The sequence below is a fragment of the Pteronotus mesoamericanus genome, unplaced genomic scaffold (genome assembly GCF_021234165.1).
Source record: "Pteronotus mesoamericanus isolate MK-2021 breed Mesoamerican mustached bat unplaced genomic scaffold, CSHL_Meso_final contig_182, whole genome shotgun sequence".
In the NCBI taxonomy this organism is placed as follows: Eukaryota; Metazoa; Chordata; class Mammalia; order Chiroptera; family Mormoopidae; genus Pteronotus; species Pteronotus mesoamericanus.
The window spans coordinates 13,823,348-13,837,354 of record NW_026555078.1 but is presented as its reverse complement, the minus strand read 5'-3'; the positions used below and the strand labels follow the sequence as shown (position 1 = coordinate 13,837,354).

The window sequence follows — 14,007 nt, the reverse complement described above, 5'->3', positions numbered from 1 at the left end:
TGGCATGTAAAGATGTTCCCAATGCAATGTAAGGTGGGGGGGACAGATTTCGTAATAGCATGTATAGATGATAAATCAATTTTTAAACATAGGTGCATATTTGTGTACCTATATTCAGACACATTTTGTATTCTTCATTCATTCTTAATCAACTCCCTATTGTTGGCTACTTGAGCTATTTCAAGTGTTTTTATTAATTATGATTAGTAGTAGTAATAGTATTAGAAAAAAAGCCCCGCACCAAATATGCTGGAACAATCTTTCTGTGTGCTTGTCTAATTATTTTGTCAGAATAACAGGACCCATATGGTGTCCACTTTAATGCAGCTATTTGGTGTGAGTTGCGTCTCTGCCTCCAGGAATGGGCTTTTCCTCTGAGAGTAGTGGCTGCCAAATTACCTAGTGACTGCAGTAATGTGAGTTCATGTTGACATGATTAATGAAGCACGCCGAAGGTCATCTGCATCTTATTTATCAATGAGTACTCTGACATCCCTGAGAGACACTTATCTTTTCAAAAAGCCACTCCTGTGCTGAAATCCTGTGATCAGACGGGAACAAAGGCCAAGTCTTCTCATATAGAGAGCAATTGCATCTAATCTGATACACATGACCACTGGGCAAGGGCCTCCTCAACTCTCAGTTCTGTGGGATTGAGTCAAATTAGAAAAAAAAATAAAAAGGAGTGTCTCAGATATAGTAAAGACAGAGAAGTGACTCTCACAGCCAGGGATTTCAACCACAGCACTAGAATGTGACTAATGTTTTAAAATAAACTAATTTCACAACAATTTTTGAACTAAGGAACTTGAAAAAGTAAGAGCTCCTTGCTCGCTTCCTTGGCTGTGAGCATAAGCAGTCTCATAAAGAGTTTCTTAGCCCCTGAACAAGCCGATCCTGTTTAGGACCCCCATGTTAGAACAAGGACGGGCTCCCTGGTGCAAACATATCTTGAGTACTGACTGTAGCCAGGACCACATTATCGCTGGTGTGGAAGCTGTGCTGCAAAGGACCAGTAGGGGTTAGCAGGCGGGCCGGAGGAAGAAGAGCAATGCTGGCAGAGGGACCCACATGCGCAGAATCCAGGGGTCAACCTAGGTAGTTCACCTGGAATATCAAATAGCCCAGTTTTGTTGGAGGTGGTTTGCAAGCCGAGGAGTAATGAGAAATGAAGCTGAGTAGCATCCCAGGAAGTGACCGTGACAGAAGCTCTTGCATCCCCATGGCACTTGTCACACAACTTGCTCACTTGGTCTTTTAATGAGCACTGAACTGGAACCTCAATATGGATTCTTGTTCTCGCCTACAAAAGTCATGTGAATGGCTTCCTGTTGCTCTTAGATAAAACTGAGTCCTCAATATGGCCCACAAGGTCTGGTCCCGTCTCTCTCCAGCCTCATCCATCTTCTTCCTCCCCAGGCTTGCCTTCTTCCTCCCAACCCCCACTCTTCTCCAGACATACTGACTTTCCAGGAGCTTTGCTCATGGGCCGCATTGCTGCCTCCTGACAATGAGCCTTCTATGCATTCTGTTTAGATGGGATTCTTTTCCTCCCTCTCACTCATGCCTATTTATTCCTCTTATCCCTCAGGCCTCAGCTCAATTAGTTTTTACTCAAGAAATGCTTCCCCCAGTTACCTGACTGGATCTCATGTCCACTTCTATGTTCTCATAACACCATGTACTTTTCTTTCACAGTATCATAGGAGGAATAATTATCAGTGGTTTTTGGATAGAACTATGGCATTAGTTTTGGTTTCCTCTTAAGAAGTAACATGATCACCAATAAATTTGTCAGTATCTTGGGGTACTTACCATGTGCTTTGCACTGTCCAAAGCACTTTATATATATTAACTCATTAATTCTCATAACAGTCTCCATTATACAGATGACAAAACTGAGTGAATAAAAAAGTTAAATAACTTACCCAAAGTTACACAGCTAGTAGGTCATGAAATACGAATTTGAACCCAGGCAGACTGGATCAGAATCTTAAGTCTTAATTATTGTATTTGCACTGGCCTCTAAGGTCTAGACCTAGCACACAGTAATTGCTCAATAAATGTTTCTTGAAATTATGGACGGATGACTTAATTTAAAATAATAAATAAATTAATGAAAATTCCACCTATGCCCAACTCAACTGAGAGAAATTAGGGATGGCACAAAAGAACCATGATAGATCCTTCACTGGCAGGGATACATTCTAAAGAAGATTCAGAATAGAGAGACCCTGGTGTATGTTATGTGATCTGTGATGAAAAGCTTATAAGATGTTAACCAAAGAGATTAATTGCGTGGTTTATGTGTCCATCATTGTGACCTTTCCCAATATTGACTTTTGGGTTCGTTCAATGTCCATAATCTTCTAGGCTGATGTCTATAATCTTGAGTGATTATGCTCTATTTGCTAAGAGTTTCCTTGAAAACTTTGAAGTACAGAGAGCAGGTCAATGTTGATGTCATCCAGGGCTCTGCCAGCCTGTGGTTATCTTGCTTACTACCCAAAGCAGATTACTTTCCTCTTTCTCATCTCTATAAAATAAATGCTACACAGCTTTGTGGGGTTTTTTGTTGGTTTGTTGTGTTTTTTTTTTTTTTTTTTTTTTGAGATTTCCTCATGAATCTGATAAGACCTCAAGGTTAAAAAAAGAGGTGGGATAATAACTGAAACTAGTTTTAGGACCTTAGACATTGGATTATTATCAGAAATCCGCAGTCAGACCGTCCATTGCATTATCAGACTCAGGTAAAGCATAAATAGCCACCTAATGGACTTGCCTTCGCAAACTCTTTGCTGGGAGATCAGGTGGGAAAATCTGTCTAAATTATTATTATTTCTATGTAAATAATCACGCACATGTGGTTTCTATACATGTTATGTGTGATGCTTCTGTCAGTTGCATTCAAGCAGTGCTAACTAAATGACTGATGCTTCAGTTTCACTACATGGTCCATACTCTCTGAATTTGTTACAGGATAAATGAGGACAAGTATGGGAGGGAAGCATCTGGTGATGTTGTGTGAAGGATGGTTTGTGACTCATGATATTTGGGGGAGGGACAGGAAGTGAATTAAAATATGGGGACTGTCTGGAAAAAAGTCCAGCCATTGTTAATATAAAAAGAATGGTTTGCATGACATTGATGTAACCTGGCAGCCAAGGAGAGTAAACTGGAATGAACATACATGGATGATGATGACTTCACTGTACTAGTCAGTGGGGGTGGTAGACACATTGAGTGAGCCATGTGTACTGTGTGGCCATTGCATTCAAAATGACTGAGCAAATGAAGCACAAATCTGCATTAAACTTTGCATTAAGCTTGAATGTTCCTCTGTGGAAACCATTTGGATGATTCAGAAGGCCTCAGCTCTAGGCAACTGGTGATTGGCAGCTTCATCATGACAATGTGCCCACTCATTGTCATTACATCTCATGTAGGGTTTTTTGGTGAAACATCAAATCGCCCAGGTGACTCAGCCACCCTTCAGCCCAGATTTGGTGCCCCATGACATCTGGCTTTTCTCAAAACTAAAATCACCTTTGAAAGGGAAGAGATTTAAGACTGTTGGATGAGATTTAGGAAAATATGACAGGGCAGCTGATGGTGATGGGGAGAACTGTGTGAAATCTCAAGGTGCCTACTTCGAAGGGTACTGAAGTGTCATTGTTCCGTGTATAGTATTTCTTGTATCTTATATCTTCTTCAATAAATGTCTCTATTTTTTCATAGTACATGGCCTTCCCAACATTGAAATTGTTGAATTCAGTGGTCACTTAGATACTTGATTATTCTTGTATTGATGTCTAAAGAAGAAATATAGCATGAAGAGCAAGAGAGTATTGTTATGGGGTAGTGATACAGTGTATAATTCTGTGACTGTGTCTCAACCAGTGCAGATTACATTTAGCTGGCTTTTGTATAGGGTTGTGCATAGTTCTGTTTTGTATTAAATGACATTAGAAGATATTTCATACATAAAACAATAAAATTAATGTTTATATATGTTGGTACTCATGCCAGAGTTGAGTGTTCTCACTAACAGAAGAAGAGAATATTTTGACTCTAAGGACAACTCTAGGCAACCTGAACAACTTCCACAAACATATCAAATCCAGGATCAGTTCAGTGATAATCATCTATAGTCATTCAATTTCAAGTTCGGGTAGTAAGGTATGGATTTAGCGGTGACTCTTAGTGCCAGATAATGATAGGATTATTCATAGGGAAAGCTAACCAATGTAAGATAGGTGAGACTAAATCCAAAGTTCTTCCCAGAGAGTCAGGTCAGTATGGATGCAAAAAAATTGAGACAAGTTTCTGGACTAGAGGATGAGGCTCTAAGTGAGATGAACCAGAAGCAGAATCCAGTCGAAATTGAAAGAGAAGTCCATGTTCACATGTCATCTGGACTTCAGAGCTAGAATGTCAGATGTCCACCCTACCAGCCCAGGTCCGAGTGGGAGAGATGATGGTGGGGATTGGGGGAGGGTATAAATATAGGGGCAATTGGGCATCAGGCAGGCATTCTAGCCCAGGCAGTAAAGGGATCTCACAGTATAAACCTCAGTAGAAAAGCTAAGATTTGAGGTTCAGATTGCAAGCATATTGATTCAGTATATACTCGTATGGTAGCCACAGCTTAGGTTATTTCTAGATTCTAACTGCTAATCAGTAGAGAGCAAATGGTACACTTCCATCACTTGCTTGAGAAATGATTGTGCTGAGTCATCATTATAGCCCGGGTCCTAGTATTGAACCTAGCAATTAGGAGGTGCTTTATAAATAATCAAGAAATGAATGAATGAGTGATGGAATGAATGTGAGTGGATGAATAAATAAATAAATGTTGGGGCAGATGGGGTGGCACTGTGCAGACAAAGACTGACAGCTAAAAAAATCACAATTTCAGTAGAGCTTTCAGAGTTAATTACCCTTCTCTTCTGTTCCTATGGTGATTTATTTATTCTGCTTTAATAACATATATCAGTCATCACACTAAAATTACATTCAGTGAATCTCTCTGCATCCTACACTATGAAATGCTTAACCATAGGGACCTACATGTTGCACACAGTATCTGGCACAGATTGGGTACTCAGTAAATATTTACAAAACTGGATCTGTGAAGTTTCTAATGCACCAGTGTGGTTTGTGACCCATGCTTCTTTTATTTGCATGAGATCACATGACAGTCACATTGCAAAATTAGAGCAGTAACTGCTTCTATATCAACATCTTTTCTTCCATTCCTTCAGATTCTCCGTGCACATGATTATCTCTTCCTTTACCTTCTGGATATCATCTATCGTAGAAGATTGTCTATTTGTGCTCTTCTAGATTGCCTCATAGTTCATGCACTTCTCTGGTGCACAGAAATGAGCTCTCGATATAGAACGATACACTATTAAGGGACCCTCTGCATTGACACAGATGCTAGGACCATAATGAGAAGACAAAGAAAGCAGTCAGAGGCTAGGAGCAGAAAAGTGCGAAAAGCATCGAGAACGGAGCTCCTCTCTTCTTTCCAACATATTGAGGAACCCAGAAATGGCATCATTTTGTACTCCAGTAGTGACATTTTAATTTATAAGCTAAGAATGTACTGATTGCCAACTCCAAAAATTGATTTTGTTGTTCATCTGATTCAACTCATGTCAGAGTTTGAAAGTAATTATGATGGTGGAGCTGATAGGCAGGCAATTACATTTTTGTTCTCTCACTCTCTAGCTCGTTCTTCCTCTCCTTTCCTCCCCTCCCCTTCACCCCAAGTTTGTTTTTGCCAGAAGGCAGTGAAGGTAGAAGACAAGAGAGCAATCTTTGAAGAAGTTGTATATGGACTCCTGCAGCACAGACTATAATTGTCTTAGCTATTCCTTTATCTTGACCTAATTTTTGTTAGCCTCTTATGAAAACTAACCAGATGAAAGATGCAGACTACTCTGTCTCCTTCTTGATAGTATGGCATAAAAAATGTACATGCACTACAAGGCAGCTACTGCTCCTGACTTGCATTTGAGCTGTCTTTCCCATATCTATAGATACAAGGTGTCTTTTTAAAAAGATTTTCTCCAAATCATAATTCAAACAGGAGCCTGGGGTACAGATTTAGGCAGGGTTGAAATCCAGGTCTGTGCTGGGAAATAGATTTCATGGGAAATTGAAAATACCCTTGAAAAAGTAGTGTGAGAAACAGAACATAGTATTGGAATGAAGAAAAAAGATTTTTTGCTGGAAGCAATACCTGGCATGTTAAAGCCTAAAATAATGTAGAGGATGGAGTTGAAGAGTGTATCTCAGGTAAAAATTACTTTGGAGATGGATGAAGAAATTGATGGATGGACATGGATTTCTTGATCTATTTCTATTTTGAAGGGCATTTATTTAAAAACACTAAAAAATCCAATGGTTTTGACTCAGCAGAATGACCCAAGCTACTGAAATTAGAATTTTAGGTGTGGAGAGTCTCCTTACTTAGTTCAGGAAATATTGGAATGTCTAAATTATTTTAAAATTTTTTTAATTGACAGCACGGGAAAAATTTTAAAAGATTCCATCCCAAGATTTGTGATATTCACTGTCCTATCTCTCTTCCCAGAAAACTTGTGACTTAACAATTCACTATGACTATTTCATGGTTCAAAAAAACTAAGAACTTTCCTCAAAAACTACCGTACCCCAGATCCAGGCTTTCTCTACACTCTCTAACTTCTCTATAAACCTCCTTTCCAGTGTCTGGCACATACATACACCCTTTTAATGAGTGAGTGCCCTGCACGTAGAAAATGTGTCAGAAGGGATTGACTGAATTGATGTCAGACTGGTGGTGTGAAATATGCCATTGGCTTGAGGTTCTACTGCCCTGCAGGAAAATGTTAGGGAATAAAGTAGAGAACCTGAACAGTATTTCAACTGTCTATATTATTTACACAAAATAAGGGAGAATTATTTTGCCTTGTTATTTGTAGAATACCTGTAGAAGCCCTTTCCAAAAAAATAAAAAGTCAGAGGGATGTATGGGAAGATGCTCAAATGAAATGTATTGAAGTGCATACACATAGGTACTCAGGTCTATTCATAGTCTATACATATTCTTAGGTAGCCTAGTTCAAATTTAATTGCTTCTACATTTTTATTTAATGATATTACTTTATACCTGAGCCTCATAATAATCATGTCACTCTCTTAGTATCGCTCAGGTTTAAAGCCCCTTTTACATACTTCTTGACCTTCCTACACTCTCTCTGACCGCCACTTACTGGCTAAGCAAAGGACTTTGAAGTCAGACAGATCTGGGTCAGAAACTGGAGATTTGCCGCTTATTACATATGTATTCTCAAGCTCTCTGAACCTCAGCTTCCTCTTCTGCAAATCAGAAATGGTATAATTTACTTTCAGGAGGATGCATAAACTATTTAGCACAGTGCTTGGCACAGGGTAAGTAATAAATAACATTCAGTTGTTATTGATTTGTTACTGTGGTTGCTTTAAATAAATTCACCCTACAAGTCTTTTTTTTTCTGTGTAGAGATTTTGTCTCTGTATCTGTGGAACTATCAGATTCTCTTCTGTTTTGACTTTGGGGCTTTTGTTTAAAACCACATAATCTCTGCAGCCGTGTCCTCCACCTACAAAGCTTCTCTCTGTGGATGCAGAGTCCTTCTTTGGCTTGTGGCACCAGCTTTCTGGGCACTCTGTCTGCCTCCTATCCCATCAGCTCTCACCATAGATGTCCAGGCAAGTTCCCTATTATACTCACTGTCAGCCCTACAGCGGCCTGCCTCATCCTGAGCTGTTGGTCTAGATAAGCAATTTCCACCTGGTGTGCCACAGAATTTTCATATCCTGCAACATCTGACTATTTAGTCAGGGGCACTGACCTCTTTTCCCTTAGACTGTCAAATTAAAAAAAAAAAAAAAAAGACAACAGCCAACACAGCAATTGCTGTCTGGCATGAATGGATCAAAATTAGACATTTTTTTTTTTTTGTCAGATCAGCAAGTATATATTTTTTGGTGTGTTGCAGAATTTTAGTAATTAGTTTATGTGTGCCATGAGATGAAAAAGGTTCAGTATTTCTTATTTGTTAACAGGGCAATACCAACTGTAATAGGCATTCATTAGCCTCTATAATTTAGATTTTATCTCTCTTTATAACATCTTTATAAGGGGGGTCCACAATTTTACACTCCTATTGACTTCTAAAGAACAAAAGTGTATACTAATGTATACTAATGTCTCCACAGATACTCTGGCCTCTGAGGAGAAACCAAACAATTCACAAATACTTTTTGAAAGAAGTAATTATTTCTTTGTTATCTCCTTGCTATTCATCTTGAGATTGCTACTCAATTTATATGCTTCTTAGTTTATATACTGCCTTCAAATCTATATTTATTTATTATTTAATAATTACAAAATCTTCATTATGTGTATTGAGCTAGGCCCAATACAATCTAAATATCCTGATCAACAGAAAACCCTTTGTTAAACTGTTGCTGGTATAAATATTTTTACATCTTATCATTAGAGTCACTTAACTTTGGTTCAAGATCTTACATTGCCTTGGGGTCATTTCAGTGCCCAAAAAGGTGGAAATATAGTAAACTGAGCTATGTCTGTATTATCTACCCCCTCAAAAACCCTGTGGAAAAATCTTTCTTTTAGCAAATCTCTGCATTACCTTGACTTTTGTGTAAAATGAATCTCTTTCTTTACATTCAAACACATTGAAATTTCTGGTTCAGAAAAGAAATTTGCTTCTTAAAACAAAAATTGTTAAAAATCCTTAAAAGTGAATAAAGATTTGCTTCTGTTTTGGAAATTAGCCCCATTACTTTAGGGGTTAGTATAGTTTTATCTTCTTAGCTGCTGAATAATTATTTCTCCTTGTTCTTCATATCGGTTTTTCTGCCTACCCATTTATTTATTCAATTCCTGATCACTAGCCAAACTATATGCCATCGGTTAGTTGATCCAATTCGAACAGCTGGCCTATGACTAAGGAAATGTATTTTGTGAAGAACAGATACGAAGTAGAGAAGTTAGTGGTGGTGTGAGATGGGAAAAGAGTGGGAACAAAATGAATAATGTATCTGATATGCTGAAGGGTGCAAGGAGCCAAGAAAGGAACATAGTGAGCTGATATCTGTCGCCATATAGCAACATCAGACTTAAGCATTCAATCCTTTGCTCATGCTCCATGGAAGTACATGGACAAGAAGGATTTATGTTATGCCCTCGGTTCTTTGGGTTCCAGCACTCTGATCAACTGTCTTATTGCACATAACATTCTAAGGATACTAAAAAGAGCTACATTTTACTTGATCCAATTCTATTTTTCATTCTGGAGCAGGGACACAGTGAAGTTCTGTAAGGACTTGACACCCATTGGCATTTTGTGTGACTCAGGATACAAACTGAACTCACTGCTATGGAAGCAGCTGTCTGTATACATCAAATTCCCATCCCCTAACCACCAAAGTGCTTATATTGCTGATAGCAAGAATTCAAGATCATTCTTGTTTTACTGGTGCTACTTATCAAAACATATTTTCTTGTCTATTTCATAAATGCAAAGGTGATAGAAAAAAAGCTTCTTAAATGTTCCACAGTTTCATTCTATGCTGCCTCACATGCTTTGAAGTAATGCAATTTCAATTTTACCTGCCTCATTGCAGGCGAATAATCTTGCAGAATGCATTCACTGCATAAGAACAAACCTACCCTATTCATAACCTCTAGTGGCTGACAAGCTTTGGACTCCTTCCACAGTTTGAAAACTCTTCTGTCCCTTGAAAGTAAAATGCACTGTGCTATAAATGATGTGTTTCTATTTCCTAAAAGGACATATTTTAAACAAGCTGTCACTTAAGGGGAAAGCTCAGGGAAACTTTAATGATAAGATGATTAAAATTTAGAAGATATTAAGTTCCTCTTCTCCATGGTAGCCATGAGCCAGATTCAAGTCCATGCACCATTAAGTCTAGTGTCGCAATGCGGAAATACTCAGTGAGGCCATAAGACCTGGGTTTGATCCCAACTCTATCAAGGCTAGTCAGAGTGTGACCTCTGACTAGCTCTGATAGGACTCGGCATTGTATGTAAAGAGCACTGTGAGAGTAAAATACCTATACAAATGAAAAATATGATTACTGTGCTCTGTGAACATTTTTAGAACAATGTTGCCCATTTGATGCGGCTAGTAGAGGAAATACCACGATGGGTGATATTCATTTTGTTTATTCCAACGTACATTGGAATCTTTGGGGGCAGTAAAAAAATAACACAGACTTGGTATATGATAGTGATTTTTATCATTTGTTACATAATAGTTCTAAAATCTTAATAATGATCATCTGGAAACCTTTAGCCAAAGGTTTCCCAGTTTCTACAATATTGCCTAGGAGTGCTGAAGAGCAGACTGTAAGATGGAACTAAGAAATTGACTCTAATTAAGCCTGAAGGGAGAAGCCCATAGCAATAATTATCTGAATTTTTTTTCTCATATTTGTTCTGTCATATAGCATGGCAGCTGTAGGAGGTCTACCATGACCCAAAGAGATAAGGATTATGGCCCCATGTATAGGACAGTGCTCAGATTCAGCAGTGCCTCCTTGAAGTGTCCTCTTTATGTCTCTGTGTGGCGTCCAGGCCAGGGGAGATGAGAGGATTTGTCTTCTCCAGACAAGGTCCCTCTGCTGAGAATTGAAAGAAGGGGGCACAGTGCCATTTGCCTACCTTTCAGAAAAAGGACTGCTGTGATAGCGTAAATGTCCCAAGAGCTTTGCCTTGATGGAAGTGTGTTTTTAATGATATGATTTTGGTATCCAGCCCTGTGTGGATAGTTTGGCATATGTCTTATTATATTTAAACAGCACCGACTGATAAAGTAGATGTTAATTGGCAGTTAGTGACTAGACATCAGGTCTTTGTTACCCAGCCTTTCAGCTTACTGATCATTAACTAGGAGGAAATGTTTGACCCAGAAGGTCATTACTGCTATTAAGTGGGAAACGAAATTAAAATGTGCCAAATTGCTTTTTTTTTTAATGAATCAGATGAGGATTTAAAAGGATAACAAAGAAAAAAAGATAGCTCGCATTTCAATGGAGTCAGGGTCTGTTTATAGCTCTACTCTTTTTTTTTTTTTTAAGATTTCATTTATTTATTTTTAGAGAGGGGGAAGGGAGGGAGAAAGAGGGAGAGAAACATCAATGTGTGGTTGCCTCTCATGCGCCCCCTACTGGGGACCTGGCCTGCAACCCAGGCATATACCCTGGCTGTGAGTCGAACTGGCGGCCCTTTCGTTGGCAGGCTGACACTCAAACCACTAAGCCATACCAGCCAGGACTGGCTCCACTCTTTTCCTGCCCCTTGAAGACCAAATGCTAATGTTTATGGTGCAAGCATTGGATTTTCCAAAATCTCATTGTTTAATTTCTATAGCCTCACTATTTTGACATTCACTAAAAAGAAGAACTTTCAAAGCATTTTTCAACCCCATCCAAAGAATGCAGTTCTTAAAATTTTCAAAGGAAATCATTTTGTCTGGATGCCACACAGCTTCTTAAACAGGCTTTGAGTAACTTTTTTAAACAATGAAAATGTGATCAAAAGTAAGTTATTGCTTACATGTGATTATGTAAATTCATAATAGCATACATGTCTGTAGAATTTCCTTTAGCATAAGCTGTTTGTGTTTTACTGAATTTAGCTGATTAAGCCATGGCGCTTGCTTTGCAAGGAAAGTATGAATCCTGATCTTCTTGATTCATTCAGTAATCTCATCGCCCTTTTAATGCAACAAGAAAATAAAAATGATCTGACAGGGTGCTGTGAGTCTTGGCAATTAAAACTTCACATGAAAGTTGTCTCCTGAGAGAAAATATCACTCTCCCTTTTAATAAAAGGATACAATTAAACCCTCCTTCAAACCTCTCTCCTTGAAATGTGTTGATGTCTTACGTAAAAGATGGAAATGGAATCTGGTTCAGCTGAAAACCCCAAGCAAGAGTCCAAAACATTTCTACCTATAAAATGGTTTATGAATTTAAATATCCCAACTGCCCTGCCAAATGGCTCAGTTGGTTGGAGTGCCATCCTGTGCATCAAAATGTTTCAGTTTCAATCCCTGGCCTGGGCATATTCATAAGTAGTGGCCTCGATCCCCATTCGGGACACTTACATGAGTCAACCGATTGATCTTTCTCTCTTTCTCTCCCCCCTCCCCCACCACACACACCCTCAAATCAATAAAAAAATCCTCAGATGAAGAAGTGAGGATTTAACAATAAATCCCAACCTTGACTCTGACTATAAAAATAAGAAAAATGGAAGACCTGATGTTCTCATGCTTATTATCCTGTTGTTTTAGTCCTGGGTTCAGGTCTATGCCCTTAGCATTATTGCCTTTGCTTTTCTTTCTTTAGATAAATAATGCTGTAAGTTTAGAAATACCAGTGTTTTACCTGTGGCACTTGGGATGCATACCTCTGAATACTACCAAAAACAATCAAGGTGTTTAGAGCTCTCTTTAAATAATATTTAAAAGATACTGGGTTTATTTTTGCACACCTTTTCCCTCCAAAATCAGGACTCAACTTTAGCAAGCTCTTTTAGCTACTTAAAAAAGAAAAAAATATATCCCTGTATCAAATAGGACTAACGGAGACATGCAGCAATGTTTGAAGTCAAGAGCATCTGATCTCCTAAGAAGCAGAAAATCTCTCCTTTAGCTGTATTTGTAGGTACTTTTTATTGTGTTGCTTTTTTTTTTTAAATGGGTAAAGCTCAAATGAGCACAGCATGGTCCAGATGGTGTTTAAAGCTGCCCAAGTTTCTTTTATGTAACTTTCTCTTCATAAAGTGTGCCCCAGCTGAGACGCTATCAGGCTGTTAAAACTCACTTTGTCCCTTTTATGTGTTTGATAATCTCACACATATGCACACGCATGCACTTGCACCTGCATAAGGACACACAGGCGTGAGCATGGCCATTCTGAATGCATGACATTGAATCACATCCTGGACGTAACACTGCAGGGCTTCATTAACTGTCTCTGAGGCTAGACATGTTATTCTGTTGGAAGACAGAAAAACTCTGCAGGTAAATTTCAAACCAGTAGAATTGTTACCTACAGATGGGAATCCTTTGTAAGGCTTCCACCTTCTCACAGAGGTCCTTCTGAAGCAGAGGTGGAAACAGGTGTCCCCTACACTCCTGAAGTGTGTGCAGGAATGACCCCATTCAGCTGTGTCCCCACCAGTGAAAATCAGTTTGATGTAGCAGTTTCTTTCTTTAAATGCCCGGAACCTTCATTCATTCTGGTATTAAACAAGTAACATATGCTGCCACTTGTGTAAAAAGATCACTTTGCTGATGGATTTGATTTGATTTGTTTGGCAAGTAACAGAGGTGGGTTCCCCAGGTGCCATCCAATGCCTCGTGTGTCTGTCTTTTTCAGTTTCTCTCTTTCCCCCACTCTCACTCTTCCTACCTCCCTCTGCATATATGAATATGTATGGGTATGTGTGTGTATGTGTGCACACTCACACACACGTGTGTATATGTCTGCCCAGAAGGTATCCAGCCATATACTAAGAAAAATAGAGACATTTATTGAAGAAGATACAAGATACAAGATACATTGTACAAAGGACGATGGTGCCTCCATCCCCTTCAAAGTAGGCACCTTGGGATCTCACACATTCTCCCAATTGCCATCAGCTGCCCTCTTGTATTTTCCTGAATCTCATCGACCATATGAAATCTCTTCTCTTTCAAGGTAATTTTAGTTTTGGGAAAAGCCAGAAGTCACAGGACACCAAATCTGGGCTGTAGGGGGTCTGAGTCACCCGGGTGATTTAATGTTTTGCCAAAAAACCCTGCACGAGACGTGATGCATGAGCAGGTGTGTTGTCCTGATGGAGCTGCCAGTCGCCAGTTGCCCATAGCTACGGCCCTCTGAGTCATCTGAATAGTTTCCGCAGAGGAATGT

The 14,007-nt window shown here is 39.0% G+C and overlaps 1 protein-coding gene across 14 annotated transcripts in view; it reads left to right on the top strand.

The window, feature by feature from the left end:
* NRXN3 (neurexin 3) overlaps nt 1–14,007 on the top strand; it is a 1,414,514-nt gene that overhangs the window by 1,332,468 nt on the left and 68,039 nt on the right. The window lies entirely within an intron of this gene.